At 57.9% G+C, this 25,412-nt stretch overlaps 1 protein-coding gene across 3 annotated transcripts in view; it reads left to right on the top strand.

Annotated features, from left to right (window-relative positions):
- Nucleotides 1–25,412, top strand: part of SLC8A2 (solute carrier family 8 member A2) — a 71,840-nt gene that overhangs the window by 31,230 nt on the left and 15,198 nt on the right. The gene's annotated exons all lie outside the window — the stretch shown is intronic.

The following is a 25,412-nucleotide window of genomic DNA, read 5'->3' as shown; positions in this document are numbered from 1 at the left end:
CCTGGCTCCCAGCCCCCCTGCTCTAACCACTAGACCGCACTCCCCTCCTAGAGCCGGGGAGAGAACCCAGGAGTCCTGGCTCCCAGCCCCCCTGCTCTAACCACTAGACCCCGCTCCCCTCCCAGAGCCGGGGAGAGAACCCAGGAGTCCTGGCTCCCAGCCCCCCCCGCTCTAACCACTAGACCCCACTAACACTCGTGGTGAGGGGGCTGTAATACCTGCACGTCGAGGAGGGCCTGTGGGGGTTGGCTGTACCCTGAGGGGGGCGCCCCCCAGCTGCAGGGCAGGGTTGGGTCGAGGACGCTGTTTGCTCGTCGGGGCTGGTAGGGGTCTGGGTGGGCTGGGCCCCGCTGGGATCCCAGGGAAATGGCCTGGGGGACAGATCGAGAGTGTCCGTCCGTCTGTCCACCCTGGGCAACTATAACAGGCTGCACCCGGCTACCTAACACGTCCACCACCCAATACACACCTGTGCTCCACACGCCCTTGCACACCCATTGCCTGACACACCTGCTCCCCGCACACCCATTCCCTGCCACGCCTCACACCCCCATCACCTGACACCCCTGTGCTCCACACACCCTCACACATCCATCACCTGACACCCCTGTGCTCCACACGCCCTCGCACACCCATTGCCTGACACACCTGCTCCCCGCACACCCATTCCCTGCCACGCCTGTGCTCCACACACCCATTCCCTGCCACGCCTGTGCTCCACACACCCCCTCACACACCCATCGCCTGACACACCTGTGCTCCACATGCCCTTGCACACCCATTGCCTGACACACCTGCTCCCCACACACCCATTCCCTGCCACGCCTGTGCTCCACACACCCCCTCACACACCCATCACCTGACACCCCTGTGCTCCACACGTCCTGGCACATGCATCGCCTGACACGGGTGTGCTTCACACGCCCTCACACACCCATCGCCTGACACGCCTGTGCTCCACACGCCCTCGCACACCCATCGTCTGACATGCCTGTGCTCCACACACCCTCACACATCCATCACCTGACAACCCTGTGCTCCACATGCCCTCGCACACCCCTTACCTGACATGACTGTGCTCCACACACTCTTGCACACCCATCGCCTGACACCCCTGTGCTCCACACACCCTCGCACACCCCTTGCCCAATACACCGGTGATCCACATGCCCTTGCACACCCATCGCCTGACACCCCTGTGCTCCACATGCCCTTGCCCACCCATCGCCTGACACCCCTGTGCTCCACATGCCCTTGCACACCCATCGCCTGACACCCCTGTGCCCCACACATCCTTGCACACCCCTTCCCTGACACACCTGCTCCCCGCACACCCTGTCACACCAATTGCCTGCCACGCCTGTGCTCCACACAGCCCCTCACACACCCATCGCCTGACATACCTGTGCTCCACACGCCCTCGCACACCCCTTGCCTGACACACCTGGTATCCACACACACCCTTGCACACCCATTGCCTGACACCTGCTCCCTGCACACCCTGTCACACCCATTGCCTGACACACCTGCTCTCTGCACAACAAATCCTTCACACACACACACACACACACACACACACACACACCTCTTCCAGAACAACCTGCTATCTGCACACCCCATCACACACACACAAACACACACATTTCGTAACACACCCACTCTCTCCCACCCCCATCACACCCGGCATCACGTCCCCGCCAGCCCTGCCGCCCACACCAGCCGTTCCCTGCCCGCACACTCAGCACCGCCGCTCGCTCCTTTATTACAGAGCATCTCTCCTCTGCCGCTGGGAAGGGGCCCCAGGGACCCCGCGCCCGCCTGGCCGAGAGACAGGCCTGCAGCTGCTCCAACCCCTGCCCCTGCCCTGCCCTGCCCTGCCCTGGTTGTCTGGTCTCGTCCACCAGCTGGGCTTCCCCCTTGGGGCCGACTCCTGGTGGGACCCCCGGCCCCCGACACGGGGACAAGCCGGGTGGGGGCTCTCGGGGAGCAGCAGGAGGGGGAAGAAGCAAAGGGAACGGAGCCAGGAGAGCTCGTTGGTGGGTCTGGAGGGGGCCAATTGGTAGGTGTTGTGTAAATGGCTCCACCCTCTTTGGCAGTGCCCCTCACTCCCGACCCGCAGCCCCTCTGCTAGCCCGGCCCTGCCGGTGCCCCTCACTCCTGACCCACATCCCCTCTGCTATCCCAGCCTAACCCCCCCCAGCTCTGCCGGTGCCCCTCACTCCCGACACACAGCCCCTGCTAGCCCAGCCCTGGGCCCCCCCAGCTCTGCCAGTGCCCCTCACTCCCGACCCGCAGCCCCTGCTATCCCAGCCTACCCCCCCCAGCTCTGCCAGTGCCCCTCACTCCCGACCCGCAGCTCCTGCCAGCCCAGTCCTGCCCCCCCAGCTCTGCCGGTACCCCTCACTCCTGACCCGCAGCCCCCCCTTGCTATTCCAGTCCTACACACTGATCTTCATCCTGCCCTGCATTTCCCTCTTCAGCAAACCCAGAGGAGAAGAAAGTGATTCCTAGTCCAGGATCTGCTCCCATCTGCTGCACCTCTCCCCAGAGGTGGCTGCATCTCACTGATGGAGAAGGGGGGTGCCTGCACAATCACATTTTTCTAACCTAGAAAGCTGGGGTTAAGTACGAGGTTTGAATGACTCAATCAACGGGGCCAGATCCCCAGCTGGTGCAAACTGGCGCTGATATCAACTCTGCCGTGCCGATCTGTCCCCGCTGAAAGCCTGGCTGCTTCGCCCCGCGGTTCCTTGGCACCCGACGGATTGAGTTTGTTAGCAAACAGTGGGAAATCTCCTGCTCGTTAATTCCCGTCTCTGGCTGTCGCCCGGCCCCTCCCAGTGACCCAGAACCAGCTGCCTGGAGACTCGGCTGGGCCAGGCATCAGCATTTGCCAGGCTGGGCCAGTTCCGTGTTTCCCACAGCAGAGTTGAGCTTTTCTCTCCCCTTGGGAGGATGTTCTTGGCGGCACAGAGACACACAAATGGCCCTTAAATGAGGCTTATAACGAGCAGCCAGGATCCAATAAGGTTGTGCTTAAATCAGGGTAAGTCCGGTCATTAGCATTTCTAGGGCCGGATCCATGGGTGGTGGAAGTGGGTGAGGGACCCCAGAGGCAGCTGCATCTCAGTGGTGGGTGAGGGGTGCCCGTACAGTCAGCCGCTGCGCTCCACCCCAGAGGCAGCTGCATCTCAGTGGTGGGTGAGGGGTGCCCGTACAGTCAGCCGCTGCGCTCCACCCCAGAGGGAGCTGCATCTCAGTGGTGGGTGAGGGGTGCCCGTACAGTCAGCCGCTGCGCTCCACCCCAGAGGCGGCTGCGTCTCAGTGGTGGGTGAGGGGTCCCCGTACAGTCAGCCGCTGCACTCCACCCCAGAGGCGGGTGCATCTCAGTGGTGGATGAGGGGTCCCTGTACAGTCAGCCGCTGCGCTCCACCCCAGAGGCAGCTCGTCTCAGTGGTGGGTGAGGGGTCCCTGTACAGTCAGCCGCTGCGCTCCACCCCAGAGGCGGGTGCGTCTCAGTGGTGGGTGAGGGGTCCCTGTACAGTCAGCCGCTGCGCTCCACCCCAGAGGCGGCTGCGTCTCAGTGGTGGGTGAGGGGTCCCCGTACAGTCAGCCGCTGCACTCCACCCCAGAGGCGGGTGCATCTCAGTGGTGGGTGAGGGGTCCCTGTACAGTCAGCCGCTGCGCTCCACCCCAGAGGCGGCTGCGTCTCAGTGGTGGGTGAGGGGTCCCCGTACAGTCAGCCGCTGCGCTCCACCCCAGAGGCGGGTGCATCTCAGTGGTGGGTGAGGGGTCCCTGTACAGTCAGCCGCTGCGCTCCACCCCAGAGGCGGCTGCGTCTCAGTGGTGGGTGAGGGGTCCCCGTACAGTCAGCCGCTGCGCTCCACCCCAGAGGCAGCTCGTCTCAGTGGTGGGTGAGGGGTCCCTGTACAGTCAGCCGCTGCGCTCCACCCCACAGGCGGCTCGTCTCAGTGGTGGGTGAGGGGTCCCCGTACAGTCAGCCGCTGCGCTCCACCCCAGAGGCGGGTGCATCTCAGTGGTGGGTGAGGGGTCCCTGTACAGTCAGCCGCTGTGCTCCACCCCAGAGGCAGCTGCGTCTCAGTGGTGGGTGAGGGATGCCCATACAGTCAGCCGCTGCGCTCCACCCCAACAGGTGGGAATCGGCCGTCGCGCTGTTGCAGATTCAGGAGGCATGGCCTTGTGGTTACAGCACAGTCCAGGCAGTCAGGACTCCTGGGTCCTACCCCTGGCACCGACTCGCTTCGGGGCCTGGGGTCAGCCACTCCCCACCTCTGGTCCCGCGCCTGCCGAATGGGGACGATAACACGGATCTAGCGGGGGATCCGTGGGTCTGAATTCACTCACCTCCATGAAGTGCTGTGACACCCTCCACGAGAAGCTGCTCTGAGAGTCCAGCCTGGCTCGTCCCGCCGGGATCTGCTTCCCACGCACCTTCCATCTGGCAGAGAAGGACAATCTAGTCCCCGGGCACTGCCAGTTCCTGCTGGCACTGCACCGTCCTGGGGGGCCTGGAAAACAGCACAGGGGTGGCGGCTAATTAGCGGCTCCAGCTCCAGTTTGATTCTTTGCCTCCCCGAACAGGTCACGGGTTTAACCGATTTCACGAGAGAAATGGGATCCCTGCGCATTCGGGCTCATTTACTCAGGGCCGTTAATCCGGAGTAAGGCAGGGGGTGAATGTAAAGCACTTACCAGGCTGATTCCAGCACCAGAGACACCACGTACAGTTCACGTGACTCTTGAATTCAGATGTCGGGGAATATTTGGATGCCAATCCAGGGTGGGGGTGTTTGTTTACACACGGTCCTGGTTCCACTCCGCATCTGGGGAGACACACATTGGGAAATGCCAGGAACGGATGTTTCAAAACTCAGTGAAAACCATCCTGGCCGTTTCACCAGAGACACTGGATTCCTTTGGTTATTTTGGGGGGTGAATTTATTCCTGGTGAAAAATGCTGGCTGAAGGTCACCATCGCAACACTGGGTCAGACCAGGCCCTCTAGCTGGGTAGCCCGGTTCCCCAGCGACCAGCACCAGCTGCTTCAGAGCAAGGTGCAAGGCGCTCCCCCTAGTGGGCAGTGGTGGGATAACTTGGTGCCCAGGGCTGTTCCCTCCTGACCCTTGATTGTTGGAGGTTGTCTCATGCCTTGGAGCATGAGGGTTTGTAACCTTTGGCTTATGTTTAACTATCTCCCGTTCTAACACTGGATGGTCTCCTCCATATACACGTCTGATCGTTTTCTGCATCCAACTAAATGCTCGGCCTCAATTGGATCCTAATTAGAACCAAGCGCCTGATTCCCAGTTACCTTGTTCCTGTGCTAGAGGCAAGTGGCTTTCAGCTCCCTTTGTGCTCTTCATATCCTGCCCAGCTCCTGGTGTCAGGACTCTGCCCCCTATGGGCCCTGGGGGGCAGACAATAGCCACAGCACAGTGGATTCTGGCCATGCCACCGTCCCCGGCCATGTGGGGCATTCTCCAAGGGCCATTTCCACCTCTTGGTGTTACCAGTGCGGCCTGAGCACAGCTGGGAATCAGGCCCTATTTTCTTTTCTTTTATTTTATTGTTTTAATTAAAAATCTGTTCTCTCCCCCTCCACTAAAGGCGATAAATCAAAGGAGCTGCTTAGGTTTTAAATTGTAATCCTGGCTTCAATAGCCCCCAGTCTCGAAAACTAATTAAGGACAAATCAGGAACAGGGAAAAGATGATGAGGTTGGTCCCCCCCCCCCCCCATCCTCCCTGCTTCTTTGGTAGTGAAAACCTCCATCCTCAAAGCCTTGGGGAAGCATTTGATCTGAGCCCCCGACCTCTGCAGACTCCCGCGAGTCGCTCGTCCTGGCGAGGGACCCAGCGCGGTTCCCTGGGATGCTCCTCTTAGCGCTGGTGTCCAATTAAAAGAGTGTTACGAGCCCGTTGTGCTTAATTGGATGGGGAAAGCTGCTGCAGGAAGGCGGGGGGGAGGGAGGGAGGGGAAAGGCCCTTGTGTTTAGTTACCACAGTGGGCCTCTGAACATGAGTCTACTTCATGCTTTGTTACTAAGGGGAATACGATTTGAAATTAAAATGATCCCCCTTTGTCTCGTCCGCCTTGCCGCCCTGATCGGGGGCGATGCGTCCGTGGTAGACAATTGCCGGTTAATTAAAGCAGTGAAAGTCTCTTGCATAACTGTCCCAAAGAAGAGGGGACGTGAGAACAGTCTATCCAATGGTGACTGGGCTAGAGAAGGGAGAAAGGCACTTCCTTTTTCCGCGTCTCCCAACACCCGGCCGAGGGCCCAGGCAGGGACAGGGAACCGGAAAGGGGGTGTGTTCCAGTTGGATACTTTGTGTAATTGGACGGTGGAACTCCCCGTCACAGGAAATTGTTGAGGCCGAACACTTAGCAAGATTCAAACCATGATGGGACATTTCGGTGGATCTCAGGAATATCTGCGTTAGCATCGTATTGCCGGCAAACCATTCTGGAAGGGACGATAGACAACCCTACTTTGGGGTTTAATCTCCAACTATTAGAGATCAGGGTGCGGTCTGGTGAGTGGGTTTGAGTCTCCCCACACACTGACATGCACACGCGTGAGCACACACAGACCCACACACGCACACGCGTGAGCACACACAGACCCACACATGCACACGCTGAGGAACATGCCTGCACATACATGGACACAGACACACACATGTCTACCCTGACACACCCAAGCACATACATGCCGGCAGACACCACCAGACACACCAGCCTGGACACTCCCACGAGCCCACGTCTGCTGCAGACGGTCTCTGTCACTCGCTCGCGCAGGGTTAGAGTTGGCGGCGCTGAGCTGGCCAAGAAGGCTCCCGAAGTAAAACATGAGGCGGACGCACTCGGAGCCGTTTCACAGAGACAGGACGTTTGCCCTCATCTCACCTTGCTCCGGCCAGAAATGTCACACGGCACCTCGGGGCCCAGCATGGCCGCGGGTTGGGGGCCTTGGGGGTTTGAAAGTGGGCCTGCTCGTCGCCTGCAGCAGGACAGGCCATGAACAACCAGCTGGCAAAGCTTCCCAAGGGGCAACGGCGCTATCTGAGCAGTGGGAGTCAGGTCCCAGCACCCTTCCCTGATACTGTTATTTGTATGAGGGCCCAACTGGAATCAAGGGCCCCCCTATACCGGGCGCTGCCCATACCCCGACCGAGATCAGGGCCCTGTCACGCCGGGTGCTGCACAAACCCAGACTGAGATCAGGCCCCCTTTGTGCTGGGCTCTGCCCGGACCCCCACCAAGATCAGGGCACCGTTGTGCTGGGTGCTGCCCAGACACAGAGTTCCAAAGAGCTTACGGTCTAAAGAGAGCAAGGGGAAACTGAGGCAAGCCTGACTTTTGCCCTCGCAGTCCCCCAGCGGATGAGGGAAGGAGTATTAGCTCCATTCTGCAGTCCCCCAGCGGAAGAGGGAAGGAGTATTAGCTCCATTCTGCAGCCGGGGGTCAGTAACAAAGCCAGGAGCAGAGCCCAGGTCTCCTGATTCCCAGCCCAGTGCTTTAACCCTTAGGCCCTACTGCTGCTGGGGGATTCTGGGCATGAGTTCATCACCAGCTGACAGGGCCCTGGCCGAGGAGCCAGAGGCATTGGTGGCTTCGTGTGTTGGATTGTCTCCGAAATCTGCTCCAGGCTGCTCCTGGGTCTGCAGACTGGGCTGGATGGGCCGGGCTCTAGCCAGTGTCGAGATTCCTACTATGGTCAGGGGTCTGGTGGGGGGGGTCGACGTCATGGGGGCAGGTTGCAGGGATCTCTCGCTCTGTGTCCCCTACTCATCCAGATATCCATCCCCATCCCCACACACCCCATCTATCTATCTATCTATCTATCTATCTATCTATCTATCTATCTATCTATCTATCCCCTTACACCCCCTCTATCTATCTATCTATCTATCTATCTATCTATCTATCTATCTATCTATCTATCTATCCCCTTACACCCCCTCTATCTATCTATCTATCTATCTATCTATTCCCATACACCCCCTCTATCTATCTATCTATCTATCTATCTATCTATCTATCTATCTATCTATCTATCTATCTCCATACACCCCATCTATCTATCTATCTATCTATCTATCTATCTATCCCACACTCACCCATCTCTCTTTCCCTCTCATCGCCATATATTCTCTGTCTGTCTCTCTCTGTCTAGTTCTCTCGCCCCCACCCCCATGGCGTGAAAGGCTGAGGAATGACCCTGTAGATGAGGGATCCCCGGCTCGTCTCTGTTCGGAGAGCAGTGCGGTGCATGCTGACAGTGGATCTATGGCACCTGTTCAGACAAATCTGGCTGCTCCGAAAGCCTGGGGGAGAGGAACAGCAGCTTGTGAGAAAGGGAACCAGCGCCAAGGGTTGGCTGGGGACACACATAGAGGGGCCCCGATGGGCTAGATCAGGAGTGCCCAACCTGAGCCTGAGAAGGAGCCAGAATTTACCAATGGACATTGCCAAAGAGCCGCAGTAATACGTCAGCAGCCCCCCATCAGCTCCCGCCCCCCCCGCCCCGCTCCCAGAGCCTCCCACCCTCGCCCATCAGCTGTTCCGTGGGGTGCAGGAGGCTGGGGGGGGAGCGAGGGCATGGCAGGCTCAGGGGAGGGGGCGGAGGGGGGGCTGGGTCTGTGGCAGAGCCAGTGGTTGAGCAGTGAGCCCTCCCCCCCCGGCACACTGGAAAGTTGGCGCCGGTAGCTCCAGCCCCAGAGTCGGGGCCTAGACAAGGAGCCGCATGTTAACTTCTGAAAAGCCTCACGCAGCTCCGGCGCCCCAGGTGGGCCCCCCGGGCTCGGTGCTGCTCTTGGCTGATCACAGCCCTTGTCTGTCTGTGTCGCCATCCGGCGCTGTTGAGGGAGCCGATGGGCTGGTGTGTCCGGGGGCTGCTGGGAACGTGTGGGGGCCCGGACCGCGGAAGGGCCGGGAGAACGTGGCTGGCCGGGAGAACCGGGACGGATCTAGACCACATGTGAGATTAGGCGGGGGTGGGAGCAGTGGCGGGGAATGTGGAAGTGTCTCGGTAACTCACCGGGTGGCGTGCCCGGCTCAGGGCTCAGGCACCTGCGGCTAGCCAGCCCGGCGGCAGTAACGCCGGATCGCAGCGTAAGCAAACCAACCGATTGCAAGGCGGGCCGGCGTCGGCGTGATTGATGGGCAACTCGATCCCGGCGCTGGCTGCAGCTGACATCTTCCTTCGGATGCAGACGCATGTCGGAGGTCAGCCTCGGTCATTACACGCCAAGAAGACAGGCGCCCGGGCGCCGCTCCGACTGCCACCCCGGGAAACCTCTCCACTGCTGTCTCGCTTGCAGATGGGGATTGGGCAACCGCAGCCCAGGGATTGGGGCCCTCTGAGCCCTGGCTGGGTCTGGGAACTGGATTTTGGGGAGCCCTGCCTACGTGCCCCAGCTCACGCAGACAGTGACAGAGCTGGGAGCAGAACCCAGGAGTCCGGACTTCTCCCCCTATCCGAATAATGAGACACCCCCCCTCCTTTCCGGCATGGAGAAGAGAACCCAAGGGTTCCATCTCCCGTTCCGGGCTGTCCCCCCTCCCTGAGCTGGGAATAGAACCCAGGAGTCCTGGCTCCCAGCCCCCCCCTGCTCTAACCACCAGACCCCACTCCCCTCCCAGAGCTGGGGATAGAACCCAGGAGTCCTGGCTCCCAGCCCCCCCTGCTCTAACCACCAGACCCCACTCCCCTCCCAGAGCTGGGAGAGAACCCAGGAGTCCTGGCTCCCAGCCCCCCCCTGCTCTAACCACCAGACCCCACTCCCCTCCCAGAGCTGGGAGAGAACCCAGAAGTCCTGACAACCACTCTCCCTAATCTTACCCACTAGCTGTGTTTTTTTCTCCTTAGCAAGGCAGAGACGTGGTGCTAGACTGGTGTATGGAAACAAACAGGCCGGCGGAGCTGGCCGTCACAGAGCCCCAGGTGCCAGACATTTCACCCCCCTTGAGTATAACTCCCCGCCGTAGCTGCCAGCTCCCGGAAGAACATGTGTCCTGAAATTTCCAGTCCCCAAGACAAAGAGCAGCTGTTACTTAGCAACTCCAGGACCCCTTCTGCCCCATGGGGCCGGTGTGCCGCTGCCACGGCTCGGTCTCTGTCTAGCCGTGCCGGAGACGCGTGGCGTGGAATCGGAGTGATGGCTTTCCTTGATTACCTACTGCTATGTAGCGTTCTCATGGCGGTAGGGTGACCAGATGTCCCGATTTTATAGGGATAGCCCCGATTTTGGGGTCTTTTTCTTATATAGGTTCCTATTACCCCCCACTCCCGTCCCGATTTTTCACATTTGCTGTCTGGTCACCCTACATGGCGGGGTTAGTCAGCCTAGATCTCTACCCTGAGCATCACTTGAGGGTCTCCACCGGTAAAAGTCGCCCTGGGCAGGAGCAGATCTGGCGGGATTTGGGTTTCTGCTTTCAGCACCAAGGACAGCGACGGCTGCGTATTCCCAGGGCGGCTGGAAAATGGGAATTTCCATCCCGCGGGGAATCTCCGATCTTGGCTCAAATTGGAAAGTGGAAAGAGGCGAGAATGTTTGCGACATGGGGCCGCGCCGAGAGAAAAGCGATTCGACGCTCCCCGAAGAAAATCAGAAACATTGGCCAAGTGGGGAGAACGCTGCCTGGTTTTTTGAGGAAACCGCGTTTTCTTTCGGGAAAACGCCTCGTTCCGTGGGGAAATCCTGAGCGGTTCCGGAGCGTCATGTGGGGAGGTCCTGAGCTGACAGGCCGGGGGCGCTTGGGGGCTTTGAAAGGCTCACCCATGCGGCTACGGGGCGGCATTGGTAGAAGGAAGGAAGGAAGGTGCCGTGGTCAGGACTGGGATTTTGGGAATCTGGATTCAAGTCCTGCTTTGCCTCAGACTCCTTGGGCAAGTCACCTGGTCCCTCTGTAACTCAGTGTCCCCACGGGGCTCATGATCTCTCAGCCCCTCTGATTTCTGGTCAATAGCTCATCCTCAAATATTTTGATTTGAAAGGGATGCTGCGGTCCCTCAGAGGCATTGTCGTTCGGGTGCCTCATATGCCTAGTCTCCTCTGTAGGTCAGGACTACATCTCCCATGATGCTTCATTCCCTGGATTATGAGAGGAGGCGGCAGCATCATGGGAGATGTAGGCCAGCTCGGGGGGGCAGCCCATAGAGGGGAATGGGGACACAAGGCACCTGAACTACAACTCCCATGAGGCACCATGATGTGCAAATCAAACTCTTTCCAGATGGGCAACTGAGTCACAGAGAGGAAAAATGATGTACCCAACACACGGGAAGGATTTGAACTCATGCATCCCAAGTTCCAGCCTAGCACCCAACTTATAGGACTATTCTGTTGTTAACTCCTGGACATCCAGAGGGAATTGAATACCTGATACATCCACCCCCCCCATCCCCACCCACCCACGCACACACACACACATGCCCATCCTAATGACATTTCCAGCAACATCTGCATTTCACTCATCTTGGATCTCGTTCAACGGTAGAGCAAATAACTTGGCGATAACTTTTTGCCCGGGCTCGCCTGCTTGCAAATTGAAATGAATGGCTGCCCGGTTTCTGAGAAGGGGCAGAAAAATTGCAATCCGATGTTAGTTATTAAAGCTGACAAGCTCCAAGAACTTCAGGTATTAGGAGGAGAGAGAGCGATTAGCTACACGCAGAAGGCGCCAGCTAGCACGCTCCCTGCAAAATGGGTTTTTATCTTCGGAAAATTATCCAGGGAAGAGCAGGGAATGCCACCTATTTGGGAGGCTTGTCAATTCGTTAATTCAAATGTATAAACTGCTTAGGGTGGGTGGGTTGATTCCACCCCCCCTTCATTGTAGAATCAAAGAGCGAAAATGGAAACAGGGTTTTGCGTCGTTAACGCTTCTCCAGTTGGTGCTGCGGAAAGGGATCTGGGGGTCATAGCGGATCACAAGCTATGGTGTGACACTGTTGCAAAAAAAGCGAACATTGTTCTGGGACGTATTAGCAGGAGTGTTGTAAGCAAGACACGAGAAGTAATTCTTCCGCTCTGCTCCACTCTGATTAGGCCTCAGCTGGAGTACTGTGTCCAGTTCTGGGTGCCACATTGCAGGAAAGATGTGGACAAATTGGAGAGAGTCCAGAGACAAACAAGAAAAATGATTAAAGGTCTAGAAAACATGACTTATGAGGGAAGATTGAAAAAGTTGGGTTTGTTTGGTCTGGAGAAGAGAGGACTGAGAGGGGACATGATAACAGTTTTCAAGTACATAAAGGTTGTTACAAGGGGAGGGAGAAAATTGTTCTCATTAACCTCTGAGGCTAGGACAAGAAGCAATGGGCTTAAATTGCAGCAAGGGGGTTGGACATTAGGAAAAACTTCTTAACTGCCAGGGTGGGTAAACACTGGAATAAATTGCCTAGGGAGGTTGGTGGAATCTGCATTGTTGGAGATTTTTAAGAGCAGGTTAGACAAACACCTGTCAGGGATAGTCCCACCATGAGATGACCTTTTGAGGTCCCTTCTAGTCCTACGATTCTATGATTTGATGGTTAGTTAGTTTGCAACCTTTTGTGGAAATGGAGCTCAGGAGAAGTGAGGAGGTAAACAATAGTGTAGACAAGTCACCCTGGGGTGCAATTGGAGAAGTGATTGCAGCATGGTTAGACACACCCCAGTTAGCTTGAATCTAGCTAACTTGGTGTATTGGAGCATAAGCTTTCATGGGTGAATACCCAGTTCTTGGTCGGGGTCTGGGCAGCGCCCGGCACGACGGGGCCCTGATCTCGGTCGAGGTCTGGGCAGCGCCTGGCAGGATGGGGCCCTGATCTTGGTCAGGGTCTGGGCAGTGCCTGGCGCGATGGGGCCCTGATCTCGGTCAGGGTCTGGGCAGTGCTGGTGCAGTTGTAGACTGGGGTTGCTGGCTGTCCCTACTGGTGATACAAACCATGTGCGACCGCTGATCTGTAACACAATTTGTGCTTGTTGCCTTTTTAGAGCTCCTTCTGTGTGCAGATCTCAAGCACTCTGTCTGTCGGTCCATTTATGTGTCTGTCCCAGTGTTGCGGAGTGTGGGGAGGTCAGGGCCCTGCACCCCTCTTCCTGAGATTCACTGCGACTCTCAACCAGCCAGTAAAGCAGAAGGTTTATTTAAGGACAGGAACACAGTCTCAAGCAGAGCGTGTAGGTACGACCAGACCCCCTCAATTAGGTCCCTCTGGGAGGTTCAGGGAGCTTAGACCCCAGCTTGGGGTTCCCTGCGTTGCACCACCCAGCCCCAACCGAAACTAAACTCCCAACTCCTCCCGCTGCTCCTCTCCTTTGTTCAGTCTCCCGGGCAGAAGGTGTTAATTCTCCCCACCCCCGTTCCTGGCTCAGGTTACAGCTCAGGTAGCTTCCTTCAAGGGAAGTCCCCCATCCCCACTGCAACCCCCCTGCAACATTCCCAGGTCAAATCTGCCCCGCTCCCTGCTCCGTCACACCCAGATTTGCCTGAATCCCAGATACACGCAGTGATGTCTGTGAACATATGAATTGGTTGTCACAGCATCCCCTGGGAAGTGGGTTGGTCTCATCCTCATTTTCCCAATAGGGAAACTGAGGCACAAAGTGGGGAAGTGCCTCAAGTCAGGAGAGGGCTGGCAACAGAATCCAGCAGCCCTGACCTCCATGGCCATGCGCCCCACTGCTCTCACCATCACTCTGCTCTCCCAATGCACGGAATAGAACCCAGGCGTCCTGCCTCCCAGCCCCCACCGCTCCCCCCTTCTGGAGCTATTCATGAAACCCAGGAGTCCTGACCCCCCAGTCCCTCCAACCCCTGCACTCCCTTCCCAGAGCTGGGAACAGACCCCACCTTCGGTGCCAGCCCAGATCCCCTACGCGAGTCCTGACTCTCAGGGGGCCCCTTGCGCTACCCACTAGGCTGTGCTGCCCCCCCCAGCACTTGGCTCCATAGCCGGGGAGCACTTTATCGCCTGGCTCCTCGGCCCCGGCTGGTAGCGAGTGCCAGGCTGAAATGGCTGGGGAGGGGGAGGTTTATCCCCCCTGCTTGTCGGACATGTATCGAGCCTGTTGATCAGGAGTCGAGGGTGGCTCTTATCAGGCGCCGGCTCGGCTCGGCAGGCGTGTGGCTGTTTCTGGGGAGCACCGATAAGTGCCTCTCCCTGCGCTGTGTGTGTGTCGGTGTGTGTGTGAAAGCGACAAATCTCAGCAGACCACACGGCACTTGAATAATGGAATAATCAGTGGCAAACGCCCACGTCCCCAGCGTGTCTGTCGCGGGCTCTCGCGCCCGCTGCAGGAGTCTGGGGCCGGGGGGAGGAGCTGGTGCCTTGGCACCTAAATAAACCGTATTGTTGAGAAGGGTTTAAGAAAAAACCCCACAGGTGACAGCAGATGTGAATAATCACAAGATATTTAAAGCAACAGGACACAAATCGCCACCGGTGGGGATGAGAGACGGCTTAGCAGCGGCTGGCTGCATCTCTAGTCCAGCTGGTTGCTGGCTTCCTTTGTAGGAGGCAGTGTGGCCTAGTAGATAAACTAATAGAGTCGGGAGTCCTAGGCCTGGCTCGGTGGACTTGGTGTTTCCAAGCCCGTGCTTGAGCATCCACACTGTCTTGTAAACCTGGGTCTCACTGTCGTGCTGACACGTCCATACTGCGCCATGCAGACCTTCTGCCTCCGGTCTGTGGCTTGAGCCGCGTCCACACTGCAGAATGGCCCCGGTTTGGACCCAGGTCACAGCAGGGCTCAGGCTCTGACCCACCGTACTAGCAGGACCCAGGTCCTGACGGCTCGCTGACCCGAGTCAGACCGATGTGTGTGTGGACGGAAGCGGGGCTTGGGCTCAAACCTGACTCAGAGCCCAGGCTGAGTGTGACATGTAGACACCCGTCCCCCCAGAGAGGAAAGGATGGGGCTGGGAATAAAACCCACTTTTCCACCCAGTCCTCTATCCACTAGGCCAAACTGCCTCTCTGTGGAAGAAGGGGACTAAGCGATACTGTGAGGGCATCCACCTGGGTAACAATATCAGCAAACAAAAATCACACCCCTACCCTGACACAGTGATACCGGATAAAGCCTGCATGTAGAGCAGACCTCAGTGTTTCTGTGCCTCAGTTTCCCCACCTGTTCAATGGGGAGAATACTTCCCTAGCTCGCAGGCAGGGTTGCAAGGATCAATGCATCCGTTAAGCCTGCTCTATGTAAGCTTTTCGCCAGTGCCCTTAGCTACACGGGTACGAGCACATTTATCCTGGTGTCACTCCAGCCGCACCAGGGGGGCGGTAGCACTTGGCCTATGTAGCGGGATGGTTACCCCGCTCCTGCCCGGAGGGGTTAAAAACAGCCCCGGAGAGGGCTGGGGCTGGGGCAAGCAGGCTCAGATGGGGCCTGGGAGGGACATGGGGGGCCAGCGGCAAGCAGGACACCGGCCTGCAGAGGGCGCTCCGGAGCTGGAAAAAGAGCTAATTCCCAGGAAACCAGCAGGAGGCGCCGCAGGGGTGGGTCCTGCCCCCATTACAGCCTATCCCACAGTAGTTAAAGCCATGTGGCTTGGGGGTGCCCTGAGTGTGAGCTGCTCAGGGGAGAGAGTCAATAGGCGCCTATATGAGACAAAGCCCCAAATACCAGGACTGTCCCTATAAAATCGGGACATCTGGTCCTAGTTGCCAGCGTACCTGCCACTTCCTTTTGCTGTGAGTGCCTCCCTCTCCTTTTTCTCTGGCTAGATCTCTCTCCTCCTTTCATCTCTCTCTCTCTCATGGATTTCTCTCTTGCTTTTCCCTGAGCGTCTCGCCGCTGGCGCGCACATGGGATTCAACCCCAGCACTCCCGAGGCAGCGCCGGGGGGCAGTGGTTCTGCTGCCGTCGTGGCTGCAGGCTGTGAAAGCTAAGGGCCCTGCACACCCACATCTCATCGCTGGATGGTTGGATCCAACCAGTAGCCGCTTCTGCGCTTCTCCTTGAGGAGTTTGCACAGGTGTTTTTTGGCAGGCCCTGCCCCGGGACCCCCCTTCCCGGGCTGGCGAGCCTAGGAAGGATTCCCGGTGGGCGCCATGGCCCTTGGAGGTGCTTCTGAGGAGCGTCGGAGGTTTTAAGCGGTGCCCGTGGTTGCTCTGTGGAGATTTAGCCGGGGGAGAAGTGAGCGAAGATGATGCGTGCCAACAGGCCTTTCAAAGGCAGGGGAATGGGTAGGTCTCACCCCTCCAGGCGGTTGTGAAGCTGGTCATTGCCGTGGTACGGACGGCTGGCACAGCGGCCACCCAGCAACAGGGGCCAACCCAGCGGCAGATAATAACCAACCTGAATGAGCGACCCGCCCTAGCGAGGGTGGACTTAATTCTTGCCTCTACAGGGGGTGGAGTTACATAGCCACGCCCACAAAAGGGGTGGGGCTCTATAGGACTTTCCTACACAAAGGGGCTGAGCGATATAGGGAGTGGGAGGGTCACCTAGCCCCGCCCCAAGGGGTGGGGTTACATAACTCCACCCCCAAAGAGGTTGGGGTTCTAGGGCACTTAGAAGGTGGAGTTGTGTGACTCCTCCCCAAAGGGGGTGGAGCTACGTCGCCCCACCTTCAAAGGTGGGTGGAGCCGGATGGTTCTTTCCAAAAGAGGCGGAGCCCCAGCCCCCAGTGGCATAGCTAGGAGTGGAAATCTGGGTGGGCGCTGACTTTGGGGGGGACGGGCAATGACAGACTGTGATGTGCAGCCTGGCCAGGGTGGGGAGCGCTGATCCCCTGGGGTGCACCCTGATTGTCTAGCGGGGGAAGACAGGGAGCTGTTGCCTCGTTGCAGGGGTTTGCATCTCCTGCGGGTCATGCGGCCCCTGGCTGCGCTGCGGGGGGCATGAACAGGGGCCTGCCTGTGCACGCAGCTTGGCCCGGACTCTGCACCGAGACACCCAGCTCAGTGCATCCTCTCCTGGGAGCGCCGCCAAGCGGGGGATGAGCCGTGCAGAGAGCCACCTGCTAGCTCAGCGTCTCCCCCGACGCCCTCTCCCAAGCCCTGGGGTCCCCCAGGCGCAAGGCTTCACCCTGCCGAGCTGGGCACACGCACGGGGCGGCTCAGCATGCGGCCAGGCAGAGCTGCCGGGGTGTCGCTTTCTGAAGGGCGGACGCCGAGCTCCGGCCTGGATTGCAGGTGCCCAAGTGATGCTCCGGGCCGCTGTGCAGCACGACACACCCCTGGTCTGATCTGGGCGGGCCTGGGCCGCAGCCCACCCAGGCCCACCTGTGGCCATGCCCCTGACAGGCCCCACTTTATTAAAAGCCCATTGGGTCCAATGCCTCTGCCTTGATCCTGCTGCCAGGCGAGGGGCCTACGAGCGGTGCCGGCTTCTGCTGGAAGCTCTAGCCGGCCCGGCTGCAAAGCCACGAGGTCATGCCGAGGGCAGGGGATTCGGAAGAAGAGTGTGGTGGGGTGGAGGACACCAGCCCCTCCTTCCCCAGCACCTAGCCCCAGGGACGGGGGTCAGACCCCCGTGGCCCATCTGTCTGTCTGTCTCTCCCCAGCCCTTCAGATTTCAGTTCCAGCGCCCCCCCTCCCGCTGGCACGCTCCTCTCTTTTCTCTCCTCCCCTCCCCCCACAGCCTCGATTGCTGGCCGCCCATCCTGCTCCCCTGACCATCCTCAGTCACTGATTCCTCTGTGCTTAATGTCAACGAGGAGGGATGCGGGTTGCCATGGTGATCCTTCCCTGCTGATGGGGAAAGACTTCAGTTTAAAGGCACCTGGCATCTCAGGGTCTCTTGATTCCCTTTAAGTGACTCTCTGGGGCAGGTAGGATAAAAAACGGGTTCAAGTTCCCTCAGTCGGAGCAGAGCTGGGCGGTTCCTGTGTCAGAGAGGCAAAATCCATACGGGACGGGGGAATGCACAATCAATGACTGAGGCACCCAGGGGGTGACAAAGCCCAGTGGAACTTCAGAGCAGCATCACAACTTAGATCCACCTGCTCCAAGAGCCCCCAGCTCCTTAAGCGCAAGGAGAATCCCCCCCTGAGCAGTACAGGGCTTATGACACACATTAGAGCCATTCTGATTCCATCCTGTAGAGGGCAGGGGTACAGCTCACACAAACACACATGCCCAGCTCATGAAGATGCTCGGCACCGTGCCGCATCAGGCCTGGAGTGTGCTCTGGGGTAGGTGGGCAGTGGGGTCTAGTCAAGCGATCTGGGTTCTTTTCCTGGCTCCGACTTCCTGGGTGACCTTGGTTAAGTCACTTCCCCTCTGTTTCGCCGCCTACCTTTTGTCTGTCTTGTCTATTTACACTGTGAGCTCTTCACAGCAGGGACTGTCGGGGTCTGGGCAGTGCCCGGCCCGACGGGGCCCTGATCTCGGTCGGGGTCTGGGCAGCGCCTGGCCCGATGGGGCCCTGATCTTGGTCAGGGTCTGGGCAGCGCCCGGCACAATGGGCCCACTAGACAGAATGGTAATACACCTAATAATAATAATAATGGGGTTGGAAAGGATGAACTGGGGAGAGCGGGAGGAAGAGGAGAAGGGAAAGAAAAGCTGTTTCTGAGAAGCCTGTGTGCAGGGGGAGGCAGAGAAGGATGGGTTTGGGAAGCATCAGGGGATAGACAGGGAAGGGGGCCGGGCACATCTCTGGGGAGTGGGAGCTGGGAGCAATACATCCCCTGCTAAGAACCAAGCGTGGGAGCTGTGTTAGCATCAGCCGAAGGGCCTGACGGGCCTGGCGAGAGGTGTGAGCACACCAGCCCCCGAGGACCTGCCGGGAAAGCGTCCGGAAGCTTGAGCGGCGCCGGACAGATTGGAGTCAAGCAGGACGTCTGCTGGAGACCAGAGACCAGCGAGCTCGGAGGGGTGAATCCTGAGCTGAACGCCTCCTCGGGGCAAGAAAGCTGGTGGGAATCGGTGCAGCTCCATTGCTGTCAATGGGGCCAGTTCTCCAGCCGGTGCCAATCGGTGTCGAAGGGGTTACACCAATTGACAGCTGCGGAGGGTCTGTGGTGTCTCTTCAGCGGCCAGCCCCCTACGCCCTGCCGCGTCCTCAGGGTAAAGGCGGGCATGGAGTCTCTGGAGCCAGCCGCAGCAATCCTTGTTCCGAAGCCCAGGCCCCGAGCATGGTGGTTAAAGCACTAGACGGGGGATCTGAATTCAATTCTTGCTCTGCCACTGATACAAGTAGAATACGGCATCTCTCCCAGCCTCAGTTTCCCCATCTGTGCAAAGGGGTATACTCCTTGCTCTGTCTGCCTTCTCTTCAGGCCGGGGACTGTCTCTCACTGTGTATACGCCGCGCCTGGCACAATAGGGCCCCGATCCTCTGTTTGGTTCTCAGCACTGCTGTAACACACCTAATAAATGCCAAACTCCTCAGACAGAGCTGATGAGAGTTCTGTCAGATTTCAATGGCCTAACGAACGGGGGGAGGGGGGGAGAGGGGAAGCCAGAGAGGAGGAAATGTGATAATTAAGTGAGATGAAAAATCACAGATGGGGTAGCAGCCAGCATGCAAACTGGCCCCTGGCCAAAGGGAGGTAATCTACAAGCTCACGAGCTGCCTTAGCATTTGGGGTCACGGCATCGTTCAAAAATCACGAGACTGGCCCCCGAAATCGTGAGACTGGCTTAAAAATCACGAGATTCTTTCGTAAAAGAAGAATACGCCCAGGGTTCTTTTTCTTGGCTTTCTAGTCTGCCGGGCTGATATTGTTCCCGCTTTTCCCCACAACCCCAAGGGCTGGAAACTGACTTCTTAAAAAAATTCAAGCTGAGATTCTCGTGGACTCCGGACACCAACTGCTACACGACTCACAATGAAATCACATGAGCTGGCAACACCGGCCAGTTGCCGCGAAGGATTTGAAGAGCGCCAGGATGACCCAGTGGTTAAGCCTAGACCTGCCACTGAAATGCAGCCACGTCTGGAGTGGGGCATGCCCGCTGCTTGCAAAGCTGCACACGTGCTCTCCATCGCGGGCTGGGACCCAGGTTTCAGCCGCTGACCTCTAGTCCAGACAGCGACCCCTGTGAGCCAAAGGAGCGACGCCATTAACCGCCAGCGGTAGTAGGCTGTTCTCTACATGGACCAGCCACTAGAAGGGGACGTGATACACTCTGCAACTGGGCGGGAGGTGAAGGAAACTCTTGGCAGTTGAGTTTGTAGTAATGGAGCTGCTGCTTCGGCGGGGCTGCCTGCTTTTGAAAGAAGGTGAATCTAAAGCTTCGGCAGATGCTTTCCGCTGCACGAGAGGCTTTTGTGTGCCGAAATGGCGCCGGCCTTGGCCAACACAGAGGCTGAACGGGAGCGGGGGAGTTGTTCCAGGGCTTTTCAGACGGGAGCTGCACGGTAGGAGCCGTATCTCAGCCGGCTGGGAGCTCTCAAGGGGCGCTCCCCGTGCTCTGGCTTGTAGATACCGCTGCGGCAGCTGGGTGCGTGTGGCTGGGCCTAGTACCCGTGTGGGCATTGGGAACCCAGCAGTGCCCCCCGAGAGCCAACCCAAACGGGCCAGCTCCTTTGCAGGAGAAGCCCGGGGCACAGTCGCTGCTGGGCGGCTGCAGCTTGAGCGTCGCAGGGAGGCCGAGGCCCAGTGGCAAATGGGCCCCTCGGCGGGGAACCCTCTGCTCTCAAAGCCCCACACTGAGCCCGGCTCTCAGTCCCGCTCCCATAGCGAAATGGGGCCTTAAGGTGGATGGAAAGGACCCCGAGATTCCTGCCCCCGCCATGCAGGGAGCCTCCGAGGCCAGTGTGGAGCTGCTCAAGGGGCCCTGCGCCCAACGGGCTCGCAGTCCCTGGTGTAGAGGGTGCATCGGGGGCGTGGCTGGTGTGCACTGAGCTGTGGCTGTTCTCTGCCCCCCATGTGGTGCCGTCGAGGAGCTAGAGAGAACCACGGGGTCTGTTCAGCCTCCAGCAGGCTCAGTCGAGAATCCCGTGAAGTTCCCCCCAGCCCGGGCCTAGCTCTTTCCTCCAGCATCCCCCCCGGTTGCTTCCTCTGGTGCCTCTTTAAATGTCACGTGTGGGAAACTGGATTATGATTGCCTCCCCGCTGGAGTTTATGATGCCTGGGCGGCGAAGGTTGCTGCAGCAGCGTGGGTGTGCAGCCAGAGAAAAATATCGGCGCTTTCCTTCTCAAGTGGCTTCGTGGATCCGCCTCCAAACACACAATGGCATCACGAGGCGAAGGAGTGGGAAGGGGCTCTCGCTCCCCAAGGGATGCCGCGGGAGTGGTGCGATCCAGCCCGCCGGAGCTGCAAGCTTCTGCCATTGCTGGGATGAGTTGGAGCGTTCTCAGGTGCGAAATTGGCACATGGGCGTCCCTTCCGCTCCATGTTTTATGTTCCCCAAATCTCATGCTTCAGGGCTGCAGCCGGTCTCCGGCGGGGGTCAGGAAGGAAAGAAAACATCTCCAGTGTATTCTGTTTTATTTTTAACCCTTTCCCGGAAGGCTGCAGATGGGACACTGGCCAAGGGTGGATTGGTTGTCTGAGCTCACGGTCTAACTAGTCCAAAGCTGGGGAAACTGAGGCACAGAGTGGGGAAAGTCGCGGCTTAAGGATCAAACCCAGGCGTCCTGGCCTCCGAGCCCATTGGCCTTCCTACTAGACCACACAGCCTCTAATCCTTGTCGATTTTCTCCTTGAATGCCAGGCACTTGGGAGAAGAGGCAGTTTCTCATGACTCAGGAATATGAAGATATTTCGGATTTTTTTTTTTTTAATAACAAACAGTGGGTGGAAGGCAATGAATAATTACCGCAAAAGGCATCTACTCTGTCGAGCCGCAGAGAGAACATAGACATGAAAATGAGTCAGAGGGGTTGGGGGGGGATATAGGATGGGAGAGGGATCTGCGGGAAATGGATGGGCTGTGAGAGAGACTGGGATGAACGGAGAGTGGATGCAGAAGGAGGGGGAGGAAAGGAATGTTCTCCTGTTTGCTGTCCTAGCTTGATCCAATCACGAAAGGCTAGAGGGAGTCGGGGAAAGGACTAGTATGGCTAGTCCAGGATAATATACCTATTCTGGAATAACCCCCCCATGTGGACATTCTCTGCCGGAATAAAAGTGATTTTGTCCCAGATTAATTACTCTGTTTTGTGTCTGAATAGAGAGTCCAAATGGGGAGATATTGCAAAATAGCCATTCTGGTCAATTTGCCCATGTAGACAAACCCAACTGAGATCAGGGCTCTGTCATGCCGGGCGCTGCCCAGACCCCGACCGAGATCAGGGCCCCGTCGCGCTGGGTGCTGCACAGACCCCAACTGAGATCAGGGCCCCCATTGTGCCAGACACAGATTGAGAAACAGTCCCTGCCCCACAGAGCTTCCACTCTAAACAGGAAGGATCATTCTTCCCATTTTACAGATGGGGAAACTGAGGCACGAAGCAACTTGTGCAAGATTGCCCAGGTGAGAACCGAACCTAGATCTCCTGAGTCCATGCCCAGTGCCTTCACAACGAGGCTGTCACCGGCTTCTGCACCTTAGCCCTGAAGCGGGAAGGCAAGCCATAGAGTTGTCTTTCTGTCTTGGGGCACAACTTTTAATTGCGGTTGGTTCTAGGGGTGCTGGGCTGCAGCGGGTGCGGGCTCAGCAGGGGGCCAGGGATATGGTGCTTCCGGAGGCTGGTTCAACAGGGATACATGTGTGGAGGGGGAGCTGCAAGGGGTCTTGCTTTAAAGAATGGACGACAGAGACAATGTAGCAATAGAGGACCTGATTCTCTGGTCCTGTGCTTGGGGCAGAGACAGGGTGGGTGGGAGCTCCATTGCTCTGACAGCACCCTGCCTCTCCCCTCCCCCGCACTGTCAATTAGAGCAGCCCCAAGGCTGCTCTATCTCATGCTCTATTCCCCCATATGGGCCCTGAGGGGCAGAGAATAGCCACAGTGCAGTGTGCTCTGGCCGGGAGCAGAGCCCTCACACCAGAGGCCCTCTGCATAGGTGGGGGGAGATTGGCAGGGACTCCTTCCCCTGGAGAGTTGCCTGGAGGCGTCTGAGTGTGATGGGGAGCCAGGCGCAAAGGTCTATTTTCTTCTCTCCTTGATTTATTGTTTTTCTCCTTCCCTCTGTCCCGGAAAGCACACCCCCCCTCACCCGCTTAGCACCGATCCCCGCCGCTGATTTCCCCCCGGGTTGCCTGGCTGTGCTTACAGAGTTTGGAAAAGGCCAAGAAAGGTTTGCAAAGGGAGATTCTCCCCCCCCCCCCCCCACCTTTGGTTTCTGGGGAGGAAAAAACATAAACCGAAAACTCTCATCTCAGAGCCACAGATTAAATTATTCATCGGCAAATTATCTCCCTCCTCCGGTTTGCCTGGAGATTGTTCTGCCTGCAGATGAGCCTTCCCTTAATCAAATTGGCTTCCCGGGCGGGGCGGGCGGTGAGTAGCACCAGACGAGACAATTGGCAGTTCTCACACCGGGAGGGCCCCCAGCCCGGATTCCCCCAAGATCAGGGACTGATTGATTGCAACCCCCCCTGCTGTGTAGCTCAAGGAGCACAAGGGAGGGGAGCGTGTGTGGGGAAGGCATGGCCAGACCCCCAGCCTCAGACCCATAGCCGCTACGGTACCCGCTTTGCACCAGACCGGGGAGGGGTGGGGGGAGATGTTATCCGTTTCCATGGCCACTCCTGCTTCTGGTTGCTAGGGAACCATACTGGGGAAGCAACCTTCAATGCTTTGGGAGACTGGTACCACCCCAGCCCCAATGTGCCCTGGAGAATCGCTCGGCCGAGCTCGCTCGTGTGGCTTTCAAGAGGGAGGGTAGAAGGCCGAACTCCCGGCCGTCCTGCTCCAGCAGACCCCGGTCCTGGAGCTAAAGGAGAATCGCCCTGGCGGTGTAGGGACCTGACCGGCGGCTGAGAAGTTCTGATTCCCCGCAGTAGGTGGTGGTGGTGCACCACTGCCCTCTTCCCCAGGACAGAAGCATGGTCCAGAACTCCGCACGCGGGGCGGGGGCATAGGACAAACCCCTCCCCTGGGCATCTGCTATTGCCTAGCTCCCCGCAGGCTCCCCGCCAAGCTCCCCGCCAAGCAGGCCGGCTTCTCCTAGGCGCCCAGGGGTCTGCCTCCCGCCCCCGGCCCATTCATTGTCTGGAGATCCCGCATGCCCAGCGCTGGCTTTGTGCAGCGCCCGACGTGACAGGGCCCTGATCTCGGGATCTGGGCAGCGCCTGGCCCGATGGGGCCCTGATCTCGGGATCTGGGCAGTGCCCGGCTCGATGGGGCCCTGATCTCGGTTGGGGTCTGGGCAGCACCCGGCGTGACGGGGCCCTGATCTCGGTCGGGGTCTGGGCAGCAGTTCCTCGGGCGTCGCCTTTAGCCCCGGGTGATGGGGCTCAGGCACTGGCTTCAGCCCCGGGCCCCAACAAGTGTAACGCCAGCCCTGGCGTCCCGTTCAAATGGGGTTGTGACCCACTTTGGGGCCTTGACCCAGAGTTTGAGAACCACTGATTAAATAACAATAACCATCTTGCTCCATTGAAGTATCCCACCCTCGACCAGTCCTTAGACTGGGCCCATCCGGAGCAGTGCTGAGTAACCACGACGACGTAACCTGATCTGAGTCTGTATTCATTATATCGATTACTTAAGAATCCCCAGTTCTCACTTTGAGGGTTGGCAGGTTCTTGCCCCAAGATCAGGCCCAGTGTTATTAAAATGATTATCCAGACGGTAACCCCGACGTGCACAGATGCAACACTCCCACGCTAGGAACTCCTTTATATTCACAAATATAGTTTATTCAGCGCAGTGTCAAAGACCCCAACTCAGGCAGATGGAGATACGATAGGATGTCCATCTGCACATCCATCTCCTCACCCCGTCTCCTGAAATGTCAGCCATCGTCTTCCTCATCACCATCACCTTCCTCCTCATCACCAGTGCCTGTCATCCTAGCACCTCCCAACGACTGCAGCTCTCTCTCCTACCGCCCCGAGGCTGCGATGCCCCTTCGTAATACGTGACGCTGGCGCCGTTATGTTTAATGCATATTCAGTGGGCGATTTTTCCTTCTCTTATTTGTATTTCCTCGCGTCACTAATGTTGGGGTGTCTTTTTCCTATAGGTTGGTATAGCAATGATCTCAACTTATTATATACGTCCAGTCATTACCATGGCCCGTTTGTGGTTAGGTATCACATTGGCTATTTCGATCCTAAGCGGTTCTTTCCAAGTTCCAAGTTGTGGGGCACCTGGTAAGTTTAAAGGGTCTGAACCTAGGAAAGCCCCTGTGGCAACCTGCTTTAACGCAATCCTCTATGGTAAAGATCGCTGTCATACCTGGACCTTATGCTTTAGCTCTATCTATCAAGGTGAAAGGTCCCAGGCATCTGTCTGCTCACTTTGCCTTAGTTCACCATACAGAATGTGGCCTGCAGATCCCTCGAGTTACAGCCAAAATATACCCTAATAGAAAC

This window comes from Malaclemys terrapin, chromosome 20 (genome assembly GCF_027887155.1).
Source record: "Malaclemys terrapin pileata isolate rMalTer1 chromosome 20, rMalTer1.hap1, whole genome shotgun sequence".
NCBI classification, from domain to species: domain Eukaryota; kingdom Metazoa; phylum Chordata; order Testudines; family Emydidae; genus Malaclemys; species Malaclemys terrapin.
Note: the sequence above shows the minus strand (reverse complement) of the source record. Positions and strands in the feature narration are given on the sequence as shown.